Genomic DNA, 21870 nt, shown 5'->3' on the forward strand with positions numbered 1-21870 from the left:
AAAAAAAAAAAAAAAAAAAAAAAAAAAATTAAAACTAGAACTACCATATGATCCAGCAATCCTACTACCAAGTATGTATCCAAATAAATGAAATCAGTGTGACAAACAGATATCTGCACTCCCATGTTTGTTGCAGCATTTTTCACAATAGCCAAGATATAGAATCAACCCAAGTGTCTATCAGTGGATGAATGGATTGTGGTACATCCACTTGAGAGATACCATTCAGCTATAAAAAATGAAATCCTGGCGTTCGTGACAACATGAATGAGCCTGGTGAACATTGTTAAGTGAAATAATCCAGGCACAGAAACACAAATATTACATGATCTCACTAATATGTGAAATCTAAAAAAGTTGATCTCATCGAAGTGGAGAGTAGAATGGTGGTTACCAGTGGCTGTGGTGATTGAGGGGAGGTGGCAATTGGGGAGAGATGTTGGTCTAAGAATACATTTCAGTTAGAGAGGAGAAATAAGTTTGAGAGATCTTTTGTACAACATGATGTTTACTGTCTGCAACATATTTTGATACCTTGTGGAATAACTGAATCCTGTTAATTGATATATGCATAATCTCACATAGTTATTTTTGTGGTGAGAACACTTTATATTCATTCTCTTAATATTTTTCTGGAATACATCATAGATATATTATTAATGATAGCTACCATGTTGTACAACAGTATGATTTTATCTGTCAATGTAAAAATAAAATTAAAAAATTAAATGTCACTGATTAGACTTAGTACTATACTTATCCAAATAAACTTAGGTCCAGTTTTTTTTAAATGACAATAAAGAAACTTTAAAAAATAACAATAAGATTTTAAATGATGACAAATGAGTGACAGAAAATCAAACTTGCGATATTGAGAAAGCAAACCTTGACTACTGTTCAGAAACAGTCTTTGCAATGAAATAATTTCATAAATGCAAATCCAAAATAAATACAACAGAACCCATAAACATTAATATTCTTGAGAGAAACAGACATCGAAGAAAAGAACCTACCTATATTAAATACAAGCTGCAGATATTTTTTATAAACTGCATTTTCATTTATGAAGTATATTTAAAGACAAAAATAATATTCCATTTCCAAGAATATTTCATTTTATATCGGGATACTATCATTCCCATAATAATAAATTAAATGTAAATTTATAGTATATTAAAAGGAGTTCTGCTTTCTTTCCAATGGATGGGGTGTTTTTCAACCACTTATTTTTACCCAAGTACTAATATAGAATACTCACATGGAATTTTATGCAACTCATTCATAAACTTCTCCTTCAGCTTAGAAAAGGCATCTTCCTTTCCTTCTCCAGGACTGGCTGGCTCTGTGGCATTGCTTGGCAGAACAGTCGCGACAGTGGTGACCGGTGGGGCTGCCAGGGCCTCATGGTGACTCTCGCTCACCATTTTAGGTTCAGGTGAAGCTGTGAGGGGAGGGAAGCAAAGACAGAACAATTCAAAATGGCTTACTGCTCCCACATCAAAGGCATCCCAGAGATGAAACAACATCAGAGGTGGCACCTGCTCACTGGGTAAATAGTCCATTATTAGCATATCGCTTTGTGTTGGTTCATGAAATATTTATGGAAACACAGAGAGTGAAGAGCTCTTCCCCAGAAGGTAAAGACCAGACATAGTTACTCAATAGTATCCTATTCCAACAATACTGCATATACTGTCAAATCTATTAGTTATATAGCCAATTATTTGCTGTGTAGATTTAACTTTTAAACCGTATCTTACCAAAACGTGTATGAAACAATTCTTGACAAAATACACGCTCTATACTTTAAATATTTTGTGTTTTCTAAAAGGAAAAAAAGAGATAAAATATTTGTATTGGAAATGTTGATAAATAACATGCATTCAAAATGCTAGTGACTTTAAAAATGGTTATAAGTAATACTATTCATCATATTGATACTCTAAGATGTTATGAATGTATTACAGTAATTGGTTCTTGAATCTTATTTATTGATGGTAAGTTTTCACCTCAGTCACTTTTCTGACATTTATTGTAAACAATACTCTGATCAATAATTTTCTTGTCTTGTTGGGTAATTTTTTTAAGTCACTATAAATGTGGCATGGTTGATTATATACATCAAGGTGCTGGTAATGAAACACAACTTATAAGTTTAGTTATTTTACTTTATTTAGCTTATTTAATTAGAATATTTTATTTTATTAATTCATTCAATTGTTCAAAGTATTTGTTTACCTCCCAAATATGCCAAAAAAATTAATAAAGTAATCAATAAAAACATCTTAGCTGTGAATTCAGAAGACATTAGTTCTCATCTTGTTCACTAGCTACCTAAACTTTAACAAGGCATTTGACTTCATAAGTTATCTACCTTCAGAAATATGAAGAACTAAAACCTGCCCTTCCTAAATTTTTCTTAGAACACGTGAAGGTACAAATGTAAGGAAGGTATTCTAAGACAGTAGAAATGAACGTATATTCTCCAATCTAAAAATATTCCGGACTTTGTAATTCTCCTGCATGACTTAAGATTTCAGACTTTCTGAGGAAAGAATGTCATGATTTGGGGCAGAAATAGAGAAGTAAAGAGGCCTGGACAGGATTCATTTCATGTTCTCAACAGGAAAGTAGATGAACTTATAAAAACCTTTTAATTTGCAAAGACATGGAGATAACCAGCAAACAAAATTTTTTAAAAATTGAAATTTAGTCTGGGCGTGGTGGCTGACTCCTGTAATCCCAGCACTTTGGGAGGCTGAGGAAGGCAGATCACTTGAGGTCAGGAGTTCGAGACCAGCCTGACCAACATGAAGAAACCTCATCTCTACTAAAATATAAAAATTAGCTGGGTGTGGTGGTGGGCACCTGTAATCCCAGCTACTTGGGAGGCTGTGGCAGGAGAATTGCTAGAATCCAGGAGGCGGATGTTGCAGTGAGTCGAGGTTGCGCCACTGCACTCCAGCCTGGGCAACAGAGTGAGACCCTGTTTCAAAAAACAAAAACAAAACAAAAAAACAAAATACTACAGTGTTAAGGGGCCTATAACACCTTGATTATTGACATCAGTCAACTTCATCCTTGAAGAATGAGAAAGAGCTCAGCCTCCCCTAAAGGACGTGACTCTTTAGATAAGGATGAGCAAAACAGAGGTACTGTTAGCAAGAAAGAAATGGGGGAATGCACATTGGAGAGGGACCCTAGAGCATAGGTCTTAATGGCAAAGTCAGTAATAAATTTAAATGGATCATCAAAAAAANAAAAAAAAAGGAAAGAAAAGAAATTCAAATGATGTGTGAGTTAGTTATGCATACTTACATATTTAGTGAAAGTACAATTGAAAATAGAATAATCTCAGATGCCTAAGAGTTTTATTAAAATCTTAATCAAAATTCAGAGATTTTGGATCTACTTCCAGGATATCATGGCTGAGGCTAACATCTACACATAGATAAGAATTTTTATTTTATAATTGACTAGTTCTCTCTTTCTCTTTTATGAGATAGGGTCTTGCTCTGTTGTTAGGCTGGAGAGCACTGGCGAGATCATAGCTCACTGCAGCCTTGAGCTCCTGGGCTCATGTGATCGTGATCCTACTGGTCTCAGCCTTCTCAAGTATTCGGATTACAGGTGTGAGCCACCACACCTGGCCTCGTTCTCTTTTTTAAGTTTTTAATTTTCCATTACTAGCTACTAATATAATCCTAAAGGGTAGAATTGGACAGATATCGGCTCAGATCTTGTTTTTCAGTTTCTTCATTTGTAAAATGAGGATAACCAGACCAAATCTGTAAGGATTTTATGAGTATGAAATAATTTACGCAAAAAATTTAGCATAGTGTCTGGCATATTAGTTGGTTCCATTGATCCATTGTTCCATTGATCCACTGGCATATTAGTTTGTTCCATAGATCAGTGGATCAATGGAACAAACTACCAGTGGCTCAATCAATTGATTGCTCAATTGATCTATCCATCCGTCTCTAATAGCACTTGGCCTCCCAGAAATGTGGAAACTTTTTGTTTCCAACTCAAGTCACATCCCAGAAGCTTTTCCTGATTATCTGATTTTGTTCAGTTGAGGAGCCCATCTCCCTGGAAAACTTTGAAGTATTGTTTGCTCTGTTGATACAATTTGGGTGAAACTGTTGATGCTGATGATGTCCTAACTTTTGTATTTCATTGAGTCAGTCAGACTGAAATTGTACACACACACACACACACACACACACACACACACACACACTATTATGTACGTATTCAAAAAATTAATTTGTTCCTTTGCTGTGAGAAACACCGGATGTGACACACATTATTACTTATCTCTGTACAGGATAGTTGAAGATATTTGAGGAATTATGGCTTACTGTAGAATTTAAAGGAAATGATTGAGTTAAATGAAAATAACTAAGTATAATAGCTCCATCATTACATTAAAGGTATATTGCTCAACTATGTTTCTGCATAATTTTTGTCCAGTTCTAGAGGTGGGATATTATTGCTGGTCATTCAGACTGATGTTCAGCTGCTACCTCCAAGTGGCTACACAGTTGTTTCTAGGCTTTGTGTGTACTGATAGCTGGATCCTCCTTCACTTCTTGAGTTGTTAAATAGTTTTCATTTTACTCCAGCTTATACTTGTACATAAAAAATTTCTACATATAGTTTGAAAGACATAAAAGACTATAGGAACAATAAGACTTTTGCTAAATGGGGCCAACATTTAGAAAATGTTCTTAAAGTTACCCAGCTTCTTTTTTTTTTTAAGGAAGCAAAGAATGTTTCTATAATTTCCAAACCAATCCTCTATAGACATAAAATATCCGTGGAACGTGTTCATCAAAAAAGTAAGAGCTATAAGCTTTTAACTCTTACCAGCCAATGATATTATCCCTATTGTTTCTTATTTTTTTAATAAAAAAAATTGTAAGAAATATAGACAAAGTTCTTTTTACTTAGTGCATACCACTGTGAAATTTAAAAAAATCATAAAATACAAAATGTAGTGGGTAATTGAGGATCTAATATATTGACAAAGAAAGACTAAGGGATTGCTTAGTGTTTTATTTTTATTTCTTCATATCTTGAGAGATAATACTGTTTGTAAATAGCAAACCTAAGAATAGTTACTTGGTTCTTGAAAATTCACATTTATGGAAATAAAATGCTTATCAGGAGGCATCATTTTGTGGATTATAAAATTAGTTGATTATTCAGTCCTGGCTAATGTGATGACTTCATTTTTTATTTTTTATTTTTTTGAGACAGGGTATTGCTCTGTAGCCCAGGCTGGAGTGCAGTAGCACAATCTCTACTCGCTGCAACTTCCATCTCTTGGCTTCAAGCAATTCTGCCTCAGCCTCCTGAGTAGTCAGTATTACAGTCACCCACCAACACACCTGGCTAATTTTTGTATTTTCAGTAGAGATGGAGTTTCACCATGTTGGCCAGGCTGATCTCAAACTCCTGACCTCAAGTGGTCTGCCTGCTTCTGCCTCCTAAAGTTCTGGGATTACAGGCATGAGCCATGGCTCCCAGCCTGACGACTTTATATTCTTTCATGTACACAGTTTGCTTATTCAGAAAAAAAGATATTCTACTTAGTCTTCATAAAATAAGCTAACAGTTATTGAGCACCTGCTAAGCGGTTTAAACATATTAAAGCATATAGCAGTTTTCATATTATTCCCATTAATAATTATCACCAATTTCATAGGTGAGGAAATTAAGTCATAGGAGGTTATACAGTAAAACCCAGACAGTTAAAGTCATACAGTAGTAATTAGTGGAGTTGGGATTTGAACCAAGGTGTTTTAGCCACTGTAGTATCAGGAGACTTGGAAACTATGAGATAAGTATGTAACATTATCCTGTTTTTTGAAGGAGTTTTTGGATACAACTCATAGTAGGAGGTTATTTTACAATGTCATCCAGTATACACACTCTGTCTGCCTAGATATTATATACTGAAGAGAAATTTCACATAAAAACGCTTCTGTGAAATACTTGGATATATTCAATTCTACTCTGTTCTTTATCACTAAAAAATTCTAGTTGTATCTTAAAGTTGTGTACATTAGTTTCACAATCCACTCATGATTTGAGACCTGTAGTTTGAAAAATCACTAAAATAAAGGACATATTAATATAAAATAACATCAAAAGGAGCTAATACTAACTAATGATTCCATTTATTAGGCACCTACTTTGTGCCAAAATACTGTTGTTGATACTTAGGGAGAAAATTCTCAATTCCTATCACAACCCTGAAAAGTAACTCAATCTTATTTTACAGAAGTAACTGGAGTGCGGCTTCCCCAGGACTAAGTGATTGGTCCTACACAGATTTAGCCTGATCCAAGGTTCCTTCTACTGGTCTACTCTATTAATAACATTTAAGCATCATTAAACAATTAAATCAATACTGAAGAAGTATTTATGATTTTCTTTTGAATCTATTTGCCAGTAAATGGAAGACACAAGTCATCTTACTAAAAGGAAACATAGCGCTTAATTTTAGAGGCACAGGCATTTAGTTTGTTAAAGTGGAATTCAGCATCCTGAAATATACCAAGAAAAATATTATTGAATAGAAAATTAAATTATCAAGAAAAATATTATTGAATAGAAAATTAAATTATCTTCTAAAAGAAAGTCCAGCACAAGCAATTTTCTTTTTTTTTTTTTAATTTTACTTTAAGTTCTGGGATACATGTGCAGAACGTGTAGTTTTGTTACATAGGTATACATGCGCTATGGTGGTTTTAAGCACCGCATGCATTAGGTATTTGTCCTAATGCTCTCCCTCCCCTTGCCTCCCACCCCTGACAGGCTCTGGTGTGTGATGTTTCCCTCCCTATATCCATGTGTTCTCATTGTTCAACTCCCACTTACGAGTGAGAACATGCAGTGTTTGAGTTTCTGTTCCTGTATTAGTTTGCTGAGAATGATGGTTTCCAGCTCCATCCATTTCCCTGCAAAGGACATGAACTCATTCTTTTTTTATGGCTGCATAGTATTCCATAGTGTATATGTGCCACATTTTCTTTATCTACTCTATCATTGATGGGCATTTGGGTTGGTTGCAAGTCTTTGCTATTGTAAATAGCAGTACAAACAATTCTCAAAGAAAGAAATACAAACTCGTCTCCCTCCTGACAAAAACTAAAATTAAAAAATTTAATTTCACAAATAAAGAACTGAAAATTAAAATAACAGTGAGAAGACATTCATTTATAAATCTGGCTAAATATAGATAGTGAAGGTGAGTGTACAAGAAACTGGGCAATTAGGAAGGAGACTAGATTATTAGGATACTTTATAGATACCAAACTAACAGAACATATCGAAAGCTTTAGAAAGGGTCATTTTCTTCTAGGAATTCTCAATAAAAATTAATCTTAAATGGATATAAAAGCAATTTAATATAAGGATGTTTGTAGTAACATTATTTACAATATTAGAAGTACCAGAAATTATCCAACAGAGAGACCTCTTAATTATAATGATCTATAAAATAATGTTATACAAATTATCTAAAAGGTAGCCATCTATAAACCTGGAAATACATGGGAGTGTTAGGTAAAAACACAAATTATGAGACAGTATATAAAGTGTCCAATTTTCTTTAAAAAATCTTTTGCAGAGAAGAGGCTGAAAAGATGCATTAAAAGTGTTAGCCTTGTGGAAGAATATCCACTTTTCCCCTATATTTCTACATTCTCAATATATTGCAAACCTGAATTATTTTAAATTATAAAAAGAAAAAAAATCTTTAAAACTTTTATTCTAGGGAAAACTGGATCTTGCAGAAGAGGTTTAATTTCCTAATGCCAGATTTTCAAACAAACAAACAAACAAACAAACAACAACAACAAAAAAAAACAACTTTAAAATGTAATTCAGAAGCTAAATCTCAAGAATGAATGATGCAGCTACATATTTAGCAAATATGTAAAATGGCCACTGGTTAAAATACAATGTAGAAAAGATATGAAGGTATCATTAAAGTTTATACTTTTGTTAGAACTAGAATTTGATCCAGCAATCTCGTTACTGGGTACCTTTCCAGAGGAAAAGAAGTCATTATATGAAAAAGATGGTCGCACAAGCATGTTTATAGCAGCACAATTTGCAATTGCAAAATCATGGAACAAACCCAAATGCCCATCAATCAACAAGTGGATAAAGAAACTGCGGCATATTTATATGATGGAATACTACCCAGCCACGAAAAAGAATGGGTTAATGGCACTTGCAGCAACCTGGATGAGATTGGAGACTATGATTCTAAGTGAAGTAACTCATGAATGGAAAATCAAACATTGTATGTTCTCACTGATATGTGGGAGCTAAGCTATGAGGACGTAAAGGCATAAGAATGATTCAACGAACTTTGGGGACTTGGGAAAAGTGGGAGAGGAGTGAGAGATAGAAGACTACAAATATGGTGCAAAGTATACTGCTTGGGCGACGGGTGCATCAAAATCTCACAAATCACCACTAAGGAACTTACTCATGTAACCAAATACCACCTGTACACCAATAAGTTATGAAAAATGAAAAAAATATGAGATATGAAAAATAGTTTATAGTTTTGTGGTATAAAATGAGGAAAATCAGGACTTTGGTTGCTATGACAACTTCCCTCTGTCCCTTTATAATTATTCTTCTTAATAGGACTTTAATTATACCTATCTCTAGATCTACAAATTAATATAGATTTCTCAGATTACATAGTAAGATAGTCTACTATGCTGTAAGAGCATCATGATTTTTAGACAAAGCATTATTTCCATCTCTATTTAAGTATTGTATTTTATAACAATAGCATGCAAAATTAAATCACATACAGGAGAAGGTCGAAAAAATATTACTAAAAAAAGTCGTCTAAAGCAGAAAAGTCCCATATTGAAACTAACTCTTAGAATAATTATTAAAAAGAATCTGGGAGATGTTATGGAAGGTGTTGAGTATATTTTGAGGCAAAGGGCAGAATGTAGTGATTTTATTCCATCCAAGTTTCCCTTGATCTGCTGTGGGTATAGGTAGAATCCATAAGTGACGGCCACGTCTATTCACTTCTTCCTATGCCCTATGGCTCTCAAGAATAAGGATTTCAGCCTCTTCCCTCAGCTTCTAGAAGTGCTGCCTGCTGATTGCTCACAGTCAAGGAGTCACTCCAAAGAAATTGCCCTTGACCAAAAGCAGCTGCCTTGCTGAGGGTTAAGCCCCCTTACCCAGGAATAGCCTTCACGCAATGAGTGGTGGATGCTGGTCTTGATTTAGTTCATCTCTGAAGGACACTGTAGGATCAGCTAAAGCTTGTTGTCATGGCATATCAGTTCAGCAAGCATCTCCCCTTCTGTACATCTGCTTCCTTCAGTTTCTTACGTGGAAAACATTTCCTAGTAAACTACCTCTGATTGAGAGCAGGTTCCCAGAGAATCTGACCTATAACACCTACTCTGAAATGTTTTTGGAAAAAAAATGAACCACTGTCAAAACTTTCATTTAAATTCTTTCCAAATCCAAAGATCCTTAGGCAGTTAAGTAAAGTCTAGCAGCATATCAAAATCTTCCACAAGTTTGCAGATGTCTGAATGTCAGGCTTGAGGTGTATCTTCTCTCTAGTTCAAACATAATTTCTCTTGAGGGAAGTAAGAGGGAAGCAAGAGACTGTACAGCGCTGTCACTATGGAGGAGAGCTGACTTATACGGCAGTAGTTCCAAAGAAAGGACTACTGATGAAAGGTTGTTTTTCAGACCTTGGAACAACTGGAAGCACAGCAGTCTGGCTAACCTAAAACACACAGGTGTCTGGATTCTTCTTCCCTTTTTCCCAAAATGGATCTAGTCGCCTCCAGATTTTACCCATTTAACAAGTCACAAAAATTTCCTCAGAAGTGTAGGGAGAATTTTTTAAAGTGTGTGCCTGCCAGGAAGTATTTCTCATAGTGCTTTTGCAAATTGAATATAACTGGGCCTTCTTAGGTTTACTTTAAGAATAGAACAAACATTCTTACCCGTTGTCACAAATCCCACAATACAAACATTGAAGAGGTGTGTAGAGGTGTTATGCTGAAGGTGTCTTTGGAAGAATGTAAGCAGAAGGAAATATTGTATGCTCACCAGCTGTCTTTCCTAAGAATTCCCTTTAAACATCTCTGTTCCCCCTGGTTTCTGGCTCTATAGAAGGTGCTATATGTCTTCTCTCTTCCTTCTTCAGAACTTCTCCGCAGCTTCTGAAGCCCTATTGGCTTTCCTTCTCATATCCCTCTCTCCTGTCTGCCTCTCTTCTTGCTCTGATCAAAATGCTCCAGTCTCCGTTTTCTCTTATAACCTCTCCTTGGTCTTAACTTTTTCTTTTCTTTCTTTGATTATTGTTTTTCCCTAATGGGAGAACAACAATCATTTTCAGTTAGGTCTCACTTATCATGTACTAAAGACTTGATGTAAGTAATGAGAATTTAGTGAGCTTTATGCTTTGTGTGGAGTTGGAGAACAGGAGAATAAGATTTCAATTCACACCATTAAAACAGCCCATGAATTTCTGCTTGCTGACCCTTCCTCCCATTATGGAAACTCGAATATGGCCCCACAATGGCATCTCCTGAAACCAGTAGTGGTAAATTACAACTCATAGTTATCTTCTTGACATAGTTAGGTAATTGGGAACATGACTCTGATTTCCAGGAAGCAGGTGGGAAAGCATGAAGAAGAAGTAGCAAATAGGACCAGGAATTAGGAAATTTGGGCTCAACAGGATAAGTGCAGAGAGATGCAGCTGTAAGTTTCTCAAAATGAACAAATAGCTTAAAAGGAAAATGTTTCTGTTAAAAAACCAGGGGTTAAACTGTTTAAGTAGCTAGTTAATCTTACTTCTAGAGGTTGGAAAACTGACTTACCAACTTGCAAATTTCATATTGTTAATGAGAATTGTTTCTTGTCTTTTTCTTATGTAAGGCAATTTAGTTTGCTAGATTCTTCAGTGTTCGTTCCCCACCAACCCTGTCTCTTCAAGCTGAGCAAAAGCTCAGGAGCCATCTTTCTTAAAGGTGGAAGGAGACTTTATATTATATTATATCAAGAATTCAGCTGTTTTCCCATCTAACTCTAATTTTCATTGTTTAAAAATCATAATAACATCCTGCGTCAAAAGTGTCATTTTATTTTCTAGATTTATTTCCAAGCTGGCCCAACTGGTTTAACATCTCTATATCTTTTTTTTTTTTTTTTTCGTTTTTCAAGCTTTGTTTTTCACTGCATGTTCTCACTCATAAATGGGAGCTGGACAATGAGTACACATGGACACAGGGAGGGGAACCACACATCGGGGCTTGTCAGTGGGGCGGGGAGAGAATCAGGACAAACAGCTAATGCATGAGGGGCTTAATACCTAGGTGATGGGTTGATGGGTGCAGTAAACCACCATGGCACACGTTTACCTATGTAACAAACCTGCATGTTCTGCACATGTATCCTGGAACCTAAAATCAAATCAAATTAAAACAAACAAAAAACTTTGTTTTCTCTGAGGAGAGGTGGATCTAACCCTTGATCCTAAAGGTGGTGGGTGGGAGATGTACTCAAAGTATGAAATCCAGTGTGTGCCCATCGATAGCTCCTTTTCAGTAAAATTGTTCTCACGGCTCTAAAGGTGGAAACGAGCTCATGCACATTGTGTGACCACCCCCTACAGCATAGTCACAGCAAATTTAAGGAGGAATGTGTACCTGATTCAACAGCAGCTCATTGGACTGAGGCCAATGACACTGTTTAGCATGAAAAGGTGAGTTAGGCCAATAAGAATCATTCCCTAGAAATTTAAACTATGAAAACCTTTGAAGAAACTAAGGCATAGAGAAAAAAATAAACATGCTCATGGTCACAGAGTTAATAAATGGTGAAGCCAGGATTCCAGTATGGCTATCTGATCCCAGGGCTCACATCTGTGATCACTGTGTTATGTCATCCTTGCATTACTCCACTTCCGTTGGCCTGGTTTTCACCTCGATCTGAGTTTCAGTATGTAGTATCCCACAAATACTAACACTTGATGATGATCTAAGTATCTGCACCTTATAATCAAGAAAGTATTGTGAGAAACAAAACCTACTGTGTGGAGTCACTAGTCTTGTTAGTTTCTGGATCATTTGAATTTATAGCCAGAAGTGATGAATTTTGTCAGTAACTCTTCACTCTGCATTCCTAACTGTACATGGAAGGAAGACTGTTAGAACTGACAGCATTGAGTGATGTGGGATCCTATCATGGAAGCTAAGGAAAATGCCATGGAGACTGATAGTTGAGTGATGGATTAAACACTCAACTGAATACATTCTTTCACAATATTTTTTTTCACATTTTTTACATCTCTGAAATGGGGATTTTTCTTAAAATCTGTGGTATCTTAATATCGCTGTCTGCCAGGCCCAGTTGTCATTTGCTCAGTGTACACTCAACACAGTTATTATTCCTACTGATGTTCCAGTCAACAAATCACTCAAAGGTGACTTAAATAAGGGATCTGCATCTGGGTTGTCATCTGAAACCTTCTAATATTGGCTTTACCATCAAAACTAGCAGAATGAGAGTCAAGCAATTTGGAAGATTTTGGAGGCAACGGTAAAGCAATATTTGCAGAAATGGTATGTGAAAAAAAGAGCGTTATCAAATCTGAGCATTGAGAACAGATTTAGAAATTTTAGAAATTCATTAACTAATTTATTTTGCTCTTATTTTTGTTTTTTTGTGTGCACAAAGTGACAAAATGAAATCTGTCTAAATAAGTCTAAATAATCTTTTAATACAAAATAGAAATTCAAATTGTATGAAACCATTTTTGAAATTGTTTTGCAACATTCTTTCTTAGTGCTATATAAAATAACGGTGCATATTGTAATTAACAGTCTCTTAGAGTACATGAAATACATATTTCCTAAAGAATGAGGAGAAAATATGAGTACTGTTTATAAATAATGTATTGGAAAGGGAAAACTTAAAAAAAAACTTTAAACAAACTGTGTTTCTCATTCTCAGAAGATCAATTACAATGATATTCAGCAACGGTAGTCAATATAAATTTCAGAAGAACTAGCTAAAATAAAAATAAATCCATGAGCCAAGTGAAAACTATATTCATTGCTGTGTTATTTTCCCCTTTGGACTTATATTACTGAGAATAAAATAATGGAAACAAATAAGCAAAACATGTCCAAGAGAAAATTCAAGTACTGAATTATGATAATAATATACAGAAAATCAGAAGGTTTTATACAAACCTGAAAATTTTCCACCTACAATAGTGATATGAATCTTAAAAATATGGTACATTAGAGTTGTAACTAAAACATATTCATTAATGAATTCAAAAGTTTAACATTGTTTTGCTGATAATCCACTTATGCATTCATTTCTCTATAAATAAAATATTTTATCATTGCAGTTTCAAAAACTACATTTATTTTAAAAGTGCCACTGAATAATGTAGAATATTTCTGGCTTTAAAAAGCCTCCCAAGATTTTAGTAGGAATGGCAGGTTAATAATCAAGAAAATATATGAGTTTTTTCAAATGCATTATAAAAAACTTCAGGTGGATTTTACAGTGTTTTAAAAAATGTTGTAACAGGAGGCCAGTCGTGGTGGCTCACACCTGTAATCACAGCACATTGGGAGGCCGAGGCGGGCGGATCACGAGATCAGGAGATCGAGACCATCCTGGTTAATACGGTGAAACCCCGTCTCTATTAAAATTACAAAAATTTAGCTGGGCGTGGTGGCGGGCTCCTGTAGTCCCAGCTACTTGGAAGGTTGAGGCAGGAGAATGGTATGAACCTGGGAGGCAGAGCTTGCAGTGAGTAAATTGCAGGTAATAAAGAGAGAAAGAGAGACTGTGTCTCAAAAAAAAAAAAAAACCAAACAAATAAAAACAACAAAAAAAACAAAAAAAAAAAAAAAAAAAAAAAGAAAAGAAAAACAACAAAAAAGTTACAACAGGAGTAAAGTATCTCTTTTTTCTTTTTAATTTATTTTTGATAGAAGAGGGAGATGTAAAGGCCTAGAGATGGAAATGAAATCTTCCATGGATCAATTTGACAGAGCTTTTCTAAGTGACTGTGCTCATTGAATAGAATATTAATTGAAGTGATCTCTAACTTTTGTATAGTAAGATGGTACTAGATGCTTTTGGTAGTTACGAAGAGATATAGCTTAGCTGAAGCAAGCCAATTGGCTCTCATAGTGTTTTTTTTTTTTAATAGAAGCTACAGATAAATAATTTGGAATTTCCATTCTCCGTTGCTTTGCTGAAACTCAAATCTGAACTCTTGATATTTCTGAGCTGCAGGCATTTGACAGAAAATATGAGCTTGCAGCTCACAGCCCTCTTTTATCACACTGTGTTCAAACAGTCATTGTTTTGCCACACAGTGAAGCAAAACTTTAAAATCCTCTATACACAGTTCAGATTGAGGTAAACAGGATGATGGAAAATGTTGCAAGCTATCAGTTATAAATAATATATTAATAAATAAAAATATCTAACATTTATTAAGCTCATACTATTACTTAGACATTATTATAAGTGTTTTAAACATCTAAGCCCATATCATGCTCACAAAATAAACCCCACGAGTCAGGCAATATTATTACAGTGTCTCTCTATTATAGATGAGAGAACTTGCCAAAGTTTGCACAGCTAGTAAGTGGTGGAGCCAGGATTTAAATTGAAACAGGCCAGCTCTGAGTCCATGGAAGTCTGCCTCACTAATAAATGAATAGATAAATGTTGATCGAATGAATAAACTGTGTGTCTACAATGTGTCCAACATTATACTAGGTGCTTTGAATAATTCTCAAGTAATTCATTCACCATGTGAATGCCTGGGGATACAGCCATGTATGCAGATGGTTAAAATCCAAAATATACTCTAGTATAAATAATTATAGGAGACTTCTTCCCAAATTCTACCTTCTGTTGTGTGCCAATGAATTAATTTGGAGACATGAGACAAGAATGAACAGTATCCACAATCTACGAAACAATAAAAGCAAGATTGTTGGCTGTTTACCTAACAATATGTTGGTTTTTTACCTAACAGCTATTCCTTCCTTTCAATTTAAGATGCTCCCCACCCCTCTTTTTTTCTGACAAGTACTGCTTTGGGGAGATTACCTTGTCCCTGTTTCATGAAAAAATCTTATTAGTCTATATGTGGATCATGGAAATCCTATTCTTTTTGCCGATAGTTAGTTTAGGCAAGGGCATATGAGTCAATTTGGAAATGTAATATAAGAGGAATTTTGTTGGGTGATTTCTGGAAACGTTTTTCTAACTTTTCAAAAGACATACAGAGGAAGCAATATCTCCTTTGCTAGGTGGTGGTGTGTTTGCATGTGGTACCTGGAACTGCTTGCAGCCATGTCGTATGAGAGAATCTGGTGAAAGGTAAGGCAGATAGATACTCTATGGACAGCGAGCTATAAACTGAAAGTAACCATAACCTCACAATGATGTTAATCAACCTATGACCACCATACCTTGGGATTTCTTATAATGGAAAATAATACATTTCCCTTACAGTTTAATTCAGTTTGTATTACATCTGCCAAAAAAGAGCATACACAAATACTTAATAATCTTATTTTCGCAATAAAAAATTTTATTTTTTCCATAGGCTTATTATCTACTAGGCGAAGCTAACTTGCCTTATTGCTAATACTCTTTACCTGCGTGTGCCTCTGACTCCTAGCTTTTGATTCTCAATAGGTCTAAGAGATTTTCATTACATTTGCTTTCCTATTCAAAACAGGGTTATGTCTTCCCTACATTCTGTAAATTATGGTGAAGTTCAGCACTCTGCATCCTGTGGAGCTGGATAAGTATGAATTGAGTTGATGTGAATTATAAGAGAATTGGTTTTGTGATTAGTTTAAGCTGCTTTAAAAGATTTGAAAGGTTTAGGTAAGGGTTCAATTTTATATATTACATTCCAATTGAATGTTCTACCTTTTAGTGTGTCCATCATTGATCAAAGTCTGCGAGTGAGGAGGCAGTGGACAACTACACCTTGACCTACTAGGAGTACTCTACAAATAAATCAGCAGGCCTTGGAGGACTGGAAAGAATATTTGAAAGGCAGGTGCCCTATTGTGATTCTTATGTTGCATTATCTCCATGTTTTTCTTAGTGAGTTCCTTTTACTTTGCTTCTTCCCTGTCTCCTTCTCTTTCTTCTTTGCTTTTGTTTCTTAGTAAGAAACAATTTATTTTCTGTTTCTTCAACAAGTCATGCTTTAATAAAATTAGAGATATGTCCATGACGAATTTTCACATCTTCTCTTTCGTCTTGACAAACCCAGAACACATCACTTTAAGAAAGTGGGGTTAAGAACAGGTTTCCTATAAAATACCATTGAGTCACCATCTCACATTGGAACATGACATTGAACATTGTGAAATAAGTAAGTTCAATAAAAGTTCATTATCTCTGGCTCTTTAACTTTTATTTTCATTTTGGCCAATGCCTGGACTTAATTCCATTTCCATCTGAGTGGCTTAATAAGACTGATGCATATACCACAGTGTGCATCTCAGATCTTCAAAGAGTTTAGAAAGAATATAGTTTCTGATTTGGAGCATGATCTGTAAATACTATCCTATTTACATGATAAACAGGCATGCTGGCTTACTGACAAGAGCAATATATGGAGCTAAATTGCCTTTTCATGTTTTATTCAGTAATTATAGATACTATAATTCCACTGATATGAAGTCATTCTACAGACAGTTGGCTCATTTCTTTAGACTTTTTTCATACTTACTGATCAATAATTTGATATTATGACATTAAAAGAAAACTAAAATGTGATCTAAAGTGCTTATAGTGTGCCAAACTTCCACTTTAAAAGTTGTTGGATATCTTTTATTCTCAAAATGCCCTATTATAATTTTTTAATATTCTTAAGTAGAAGTCATTTCTACCTTACTGTAAAGCAACAGATATATGGAAGATCTGCACCTTTTCCTATTGTGTAGCTCGAGATTGTTGATGACTAGGACTTCAAGTTTATTTCATCAGTCTAGTTATAAACTACGATGCATTGTTGGAAGAAAACATGTTTGTATTTAGTCGGATATTTTTTCTTCCATGCCATGCAGATCCAACTGCTTTTTCTTAAAATAGGTAATATAAGTAGCTAAATCTCAATTAATATCCAACTAGCTAAGGAGACATATCTGAGTGAGGACACACGATTACAAATTCATAACTGAATATTACATTACAGATAAACTAACATTTTACTATGCTAAAAAGCATACTGATAGCATGAATAAAATATAAGTGTTGATTTTAATCAACTAAAACCACCCTATATTATAGAAGGTGAAATACAGAGTAAAATAGAATATATGACAATAAAAGTCCACTTGTTTACCAGCAGTTTTATGTTTGGAAACCACTCAAAGGCTTTTGCAATCAAAGACAAAATCAATGGGTAGGGAAAAGAGAATCCCAAAAGACTGTGTCAAAATTGTGTGCCTAAAAAAAAAATAAAGAAAGAAAGAGGAAAAGCAGAAATGCTAGCAAAGCACCACTAAAATAATTGGAGTAAAATTATAAAATAAAACTGAATTATATGAGAAGGATTTTCACACAGGCAACTTAAAGTCAGGGGTTTTTCCATGCTAGAAGTGGAAATAATATGCACACTACAGCTCTACTAGAGAGTAGAGCTCTACTACTCTGAGTTTGTAAAGGTTAATACAGTGTTTTCCTGTAGATTTTTCTACCAGGAGAGAATGCACAGATCTAAAGATACTATAGATACTCAGTACTAAACAATTATTAAAATTCTGGCTTACGTATTAGCCCCTTGTGAATTGGGTAGTATGAGTCATACCAAAAGATGACTTTAAACAAATTTTGAGCCTATTATTTTGAAGGTCAGATCCTGGAATATGACTAACTTTTTGTGTCCCTACTTCACTATCCTTTGGCCTTATAGCAACATCAATTAGACTCATACAGAACTGAAAGTATTTTTGTCAATTTCTTGATGAAGGCTGTTTGCCTTTCTTTATAGAATATGGTCTAAAGATGTTTTCAGATTTATCAACTTTTAAATAAAATGATAGCTGCTGCCAAAGAAATTATTCAGGATTCTGTGTGAAACTGGCTAGAATCTCTCATTGGCTCTGGCCCAGCTTTGCATGACACTCAGAGTTAGTCAACTATTTACAAGCCCCAACTTCCAGAAAATACATACGTGGAAATCACCCTTGCCTAGCATGGGCCGTTTTGCTACAGCTCCTAGGAATGTGACTATAAGCCTTTTAGAGGCTCCACAGCATCAGCAATGAAGGAAGTAAAAAGCTCTGAGAATTGGAAACAGCCGGGAAATGATCAAAGGATGACTCCATGAAATGATGGGCTGACCCATGTCATAACCCTCTGATTCCAAAATACATTTCCTTAATTTTTTACCATTTCACTATTTGTACAGGTTGATGATTCACCAATTGGATATTTATCTGGCTTACAAAAAATCCCCTTTAATCAAGATAAATATGACAGGGATGGTGGACAGATTATGTTTCTGAATTATATAGACTGGTTCAGTTATTATCTGGATAACAGCATGGACTCTGAAGCTAGATACTCTATGTTGGAATCTAATGTTGATTAATCTTATGACTGGTGTAGATTTTGTCTAAATTGGGCAAATCTCTTTCCCCAGTTACTTCTTCTCTGAATGAAAGTGTTGACTGAGAGAGTGTTACACATGGTGACGCAGACCCTTCTAAGTGCCTGGGCACGTAGCAGGAGATAAGCTAGGAGTTCCCTCATTTTTCAAGGTAAAGGAGGAAATTTTCTGGGAGTGGACAGCATTTTCTGTCTGGCAGAGGGGCTATTCTTACTCTTTTCTATCCTTTTGAGCTTCAGAGGACTGTGCTTTGCTTCTTGTTTGGTCCTACACCCTGTGCACATAACTCAGAGACCTCTCGTAGTGGCTCTAAGTACCTCTATGTAAACTGGAGCCAGTTGTCCAGCTGTGAGTAGGCAATTCTCCTTTAATAAATTACTCCACTGTAATTACCCTCCAGGCAGAAATCCTTTGGCAATTGTTAGACTATCAATGGCCAGCTGGGGAAAATGGCTCCTCTCTCTGCAGCACGTTTCTTCCAAGCACTTCTGGGTTGCAGTTTTCTCAGAACTGGTATCTTTATCAATTATTTTAAAATGCTTTCTATGTCTTGGAAACATTTCAGAATTTCTGATTTGTTAAGGTACTTTCTTGTTGCAAAGAATTTTACATCTTCACTCTTTTCATCTCTATTCTATTATACCATTTCAGTAGCTTTTGGAAAGAAGCATAAATAATCTCTTGTCGTTAAGATGTCACCAGGAAGAGAAGCCCTCTTTATAATTCTAATGAGAAAATGTTATACTACCTACTCTTAAACATATTTTCCTAAACAAACTTCCTCACCATTATATTGGGAAAGGGAAAAGATCCGGACTTTTAGGAATTATTGCATTTCTAGAATTATACCATGATTATCTTCTTATATATCTATTTCATCAATCAGCTCTGAGCTCCCTGAGTTTTGGGATAGGATTTTATTAACATTTGTATTTGCAGTACTCAGTACAATGTCTCAATCCCTACCATGGTATAAAATTTAATAGTGCTTATGATATGTATTGATACTGGTATAAACCTAATATTGCATTACTCTCCTATAAAGGAGTAAAACACATAAATGTGAGTAAACTTAGGTGAAATTGTTCATGGTTTTCATTTTTCTCTGGTGTCAGAAGTAGGCTTTGGATGCCTTTCTAGATTTTTCATGTTATATCAGATTAAATTTAATTTTAGAGAGAATTGGTATTTGGAGAGGTGATAGGGCATTTCTATGGTGAGAATGGAGGCCTGACTCAAAGCCTGAGTGAATATAAAGCCTACACAATATGGGGCACATATTGCAACTGAATCTTTTTCATCACAAAATGCTGACAGTGGAGAGAGGGAAGGCAGCTGGTAGGGAAAAACGGATATAGAGCATTCAATTTTGAAAGAGGGGAACATGTAGCTGCAAAATCATGCTGTTATTCATGGTAACAAGTAAAAATTTCAGCCAGCATTTTGCAGAGGGTGTTAGAGGGAGGAAAAGTCTCCGTGGAAATCTGCTGATTAAGATGCACTTTGTAGAAGTCCATCATCAGAGACTGAACTGAATTGAATTGGTTGTGAATGAGAAACAGCCTTCCAAAGAGGTAATAATGGTGTGGCATTAAAGAGCATAAAAAGATCTTAGGCAACAGCAAAAGTCTCTACTGCCCTTGAGATTTCTTTCTTGGCCATGCTGGTTAAGGATTATAACTACTTCCTCAGTGAAGGAAGCCTAGAAATCAATATCAGAATGTCAACTGACATCAGAATATCAGCACAGAAAGTTTGTCATTCCAAAAATTCATGCAGGCTTCCCTTCTTCATGCCTGTCTGTATAGTGTCTGGGCATTTTCTGTGTTAATATGTAGGTAGGCCTAAGTCTCCTGCTATTGTCAACCAGATTGAAAGAAAATGACTGAAGTCCTTAAATTTAAGTATTTCTTTTAGGAAGAGGAATGAAGGAAAGAAAAGCTATAGCAATTTCTTCCCACATGAACATTCTGTCATTTTCACACTTACATGTTGTTTCCTGAAGCTTTTATCTCTATCTCTACTCCCCTGACACTTCTAACCATAGGCATTTATGCTACTGCAGAAGACAAAAAAAGCTCATATAAAAGTAATGTTCAACTTGATTTAGGCATGAAATTCTAATACCGTCCGGAGAGAGTTCATGCTGCTTTAAAATAATTTTAAGTGTAATTCTACAAATAAAGAAACCATTTATATCAATAAAATGCTTGTTTTCTGTGTATTGCATAAAATCAATTTGTATTCAAATATTTGGCTATTCCCAAATCAATGCCTTTAAGAAGGCTTAGAAACAAAAGTACTGTTAAGATTAACTGTGAAACATTTTGCTCTATAAAGAACAATAAAACAGAAACTAGAATATTAGCAAGAGAGCAAAGCAATACTGACAAGTTCACTGTGGTTGTTATGGGTTACTTCTGAATTAATAATTTTCTACACTTTTCCTGCAATTGATGAATTTTTTCCCTGGTCCTCATTTACTTATTCATTAACTAAAGGGATTAGTAAAATTAATTAGAAGACAAAAGACAATATAAGTTCTAAAACACCAAAGATAAGGAGCTGAGAACATAAATTTGTTTTCCCTCCTAATTAATTCCTAATATTACATTACAAAATGAAATTTTATGAAAATTTCTACAAGATTTTAATTCAAAGGCTAGAAAACCTGAATAAGGTAATGTGAATTCTTTTCTGTTTTGGTATAGAAATGGATTTAATATTTATAATTAATTTTCTCTGTTAGTATTACCTTATTTTTCTGGATGATAGTGATGTTTTATTTGCTTTCCATATGTCTTGGTTGTCTTAGTTGTATCCAGAGTTTTTAAGAAAAAACTTTATTCATCAAAGTAACAGTGTTACCTTTTACAAATATATAAATATTCTTTGAGGGATCGATTTTGAGTCACTCTAGAACATTTCTCTTAGAGTGTGTTGGATTTTAAATACTACAGAAATACACATGTTAACATCGGTATTCTCTTTATTCTTTTGCTGAACGAACTAATAGATAATGTGAAACTGATCAGGATTTACTTTCTGGGTTTAAGCAGCTTTGATCATTATGAAGAATAGGCTAACATATAAACTCAAAATTTGATGGAATTATGACTTTAAACTCGTTCATATATTTTGCTTTAGAGGAAATATAGTAG

At 34.8% G+C, this 21870-nt stretch overlaps 1 pseudogene; it reads right to left on the bottom strand.

Annotated features, from left to right (window-relative positions):
- LOC108529943 (synaptotagmin-1-like) overlaps nucleotides 1–21870 on the bottom strand; it is a 261041-nt pseudogene that overhangs the window by 83190 nt on the left and 155981 nt on the right.

This window comes from Rhinopithecus bieti, unplaced genomic scaffold (assembly GCF_001698545.2).
Source record: "Rhinopithecus bieti isolate Rb0 unplaced genomic scaffold, ASM169854v2 scaffold_5476, whole genome shotgun sequence".
NCBI lineage: Eukaryota > Metazoa > Chordata > Mammalia > Primates > Cercopithecidae > Rhinopithecus > Rhinopithecus bieti.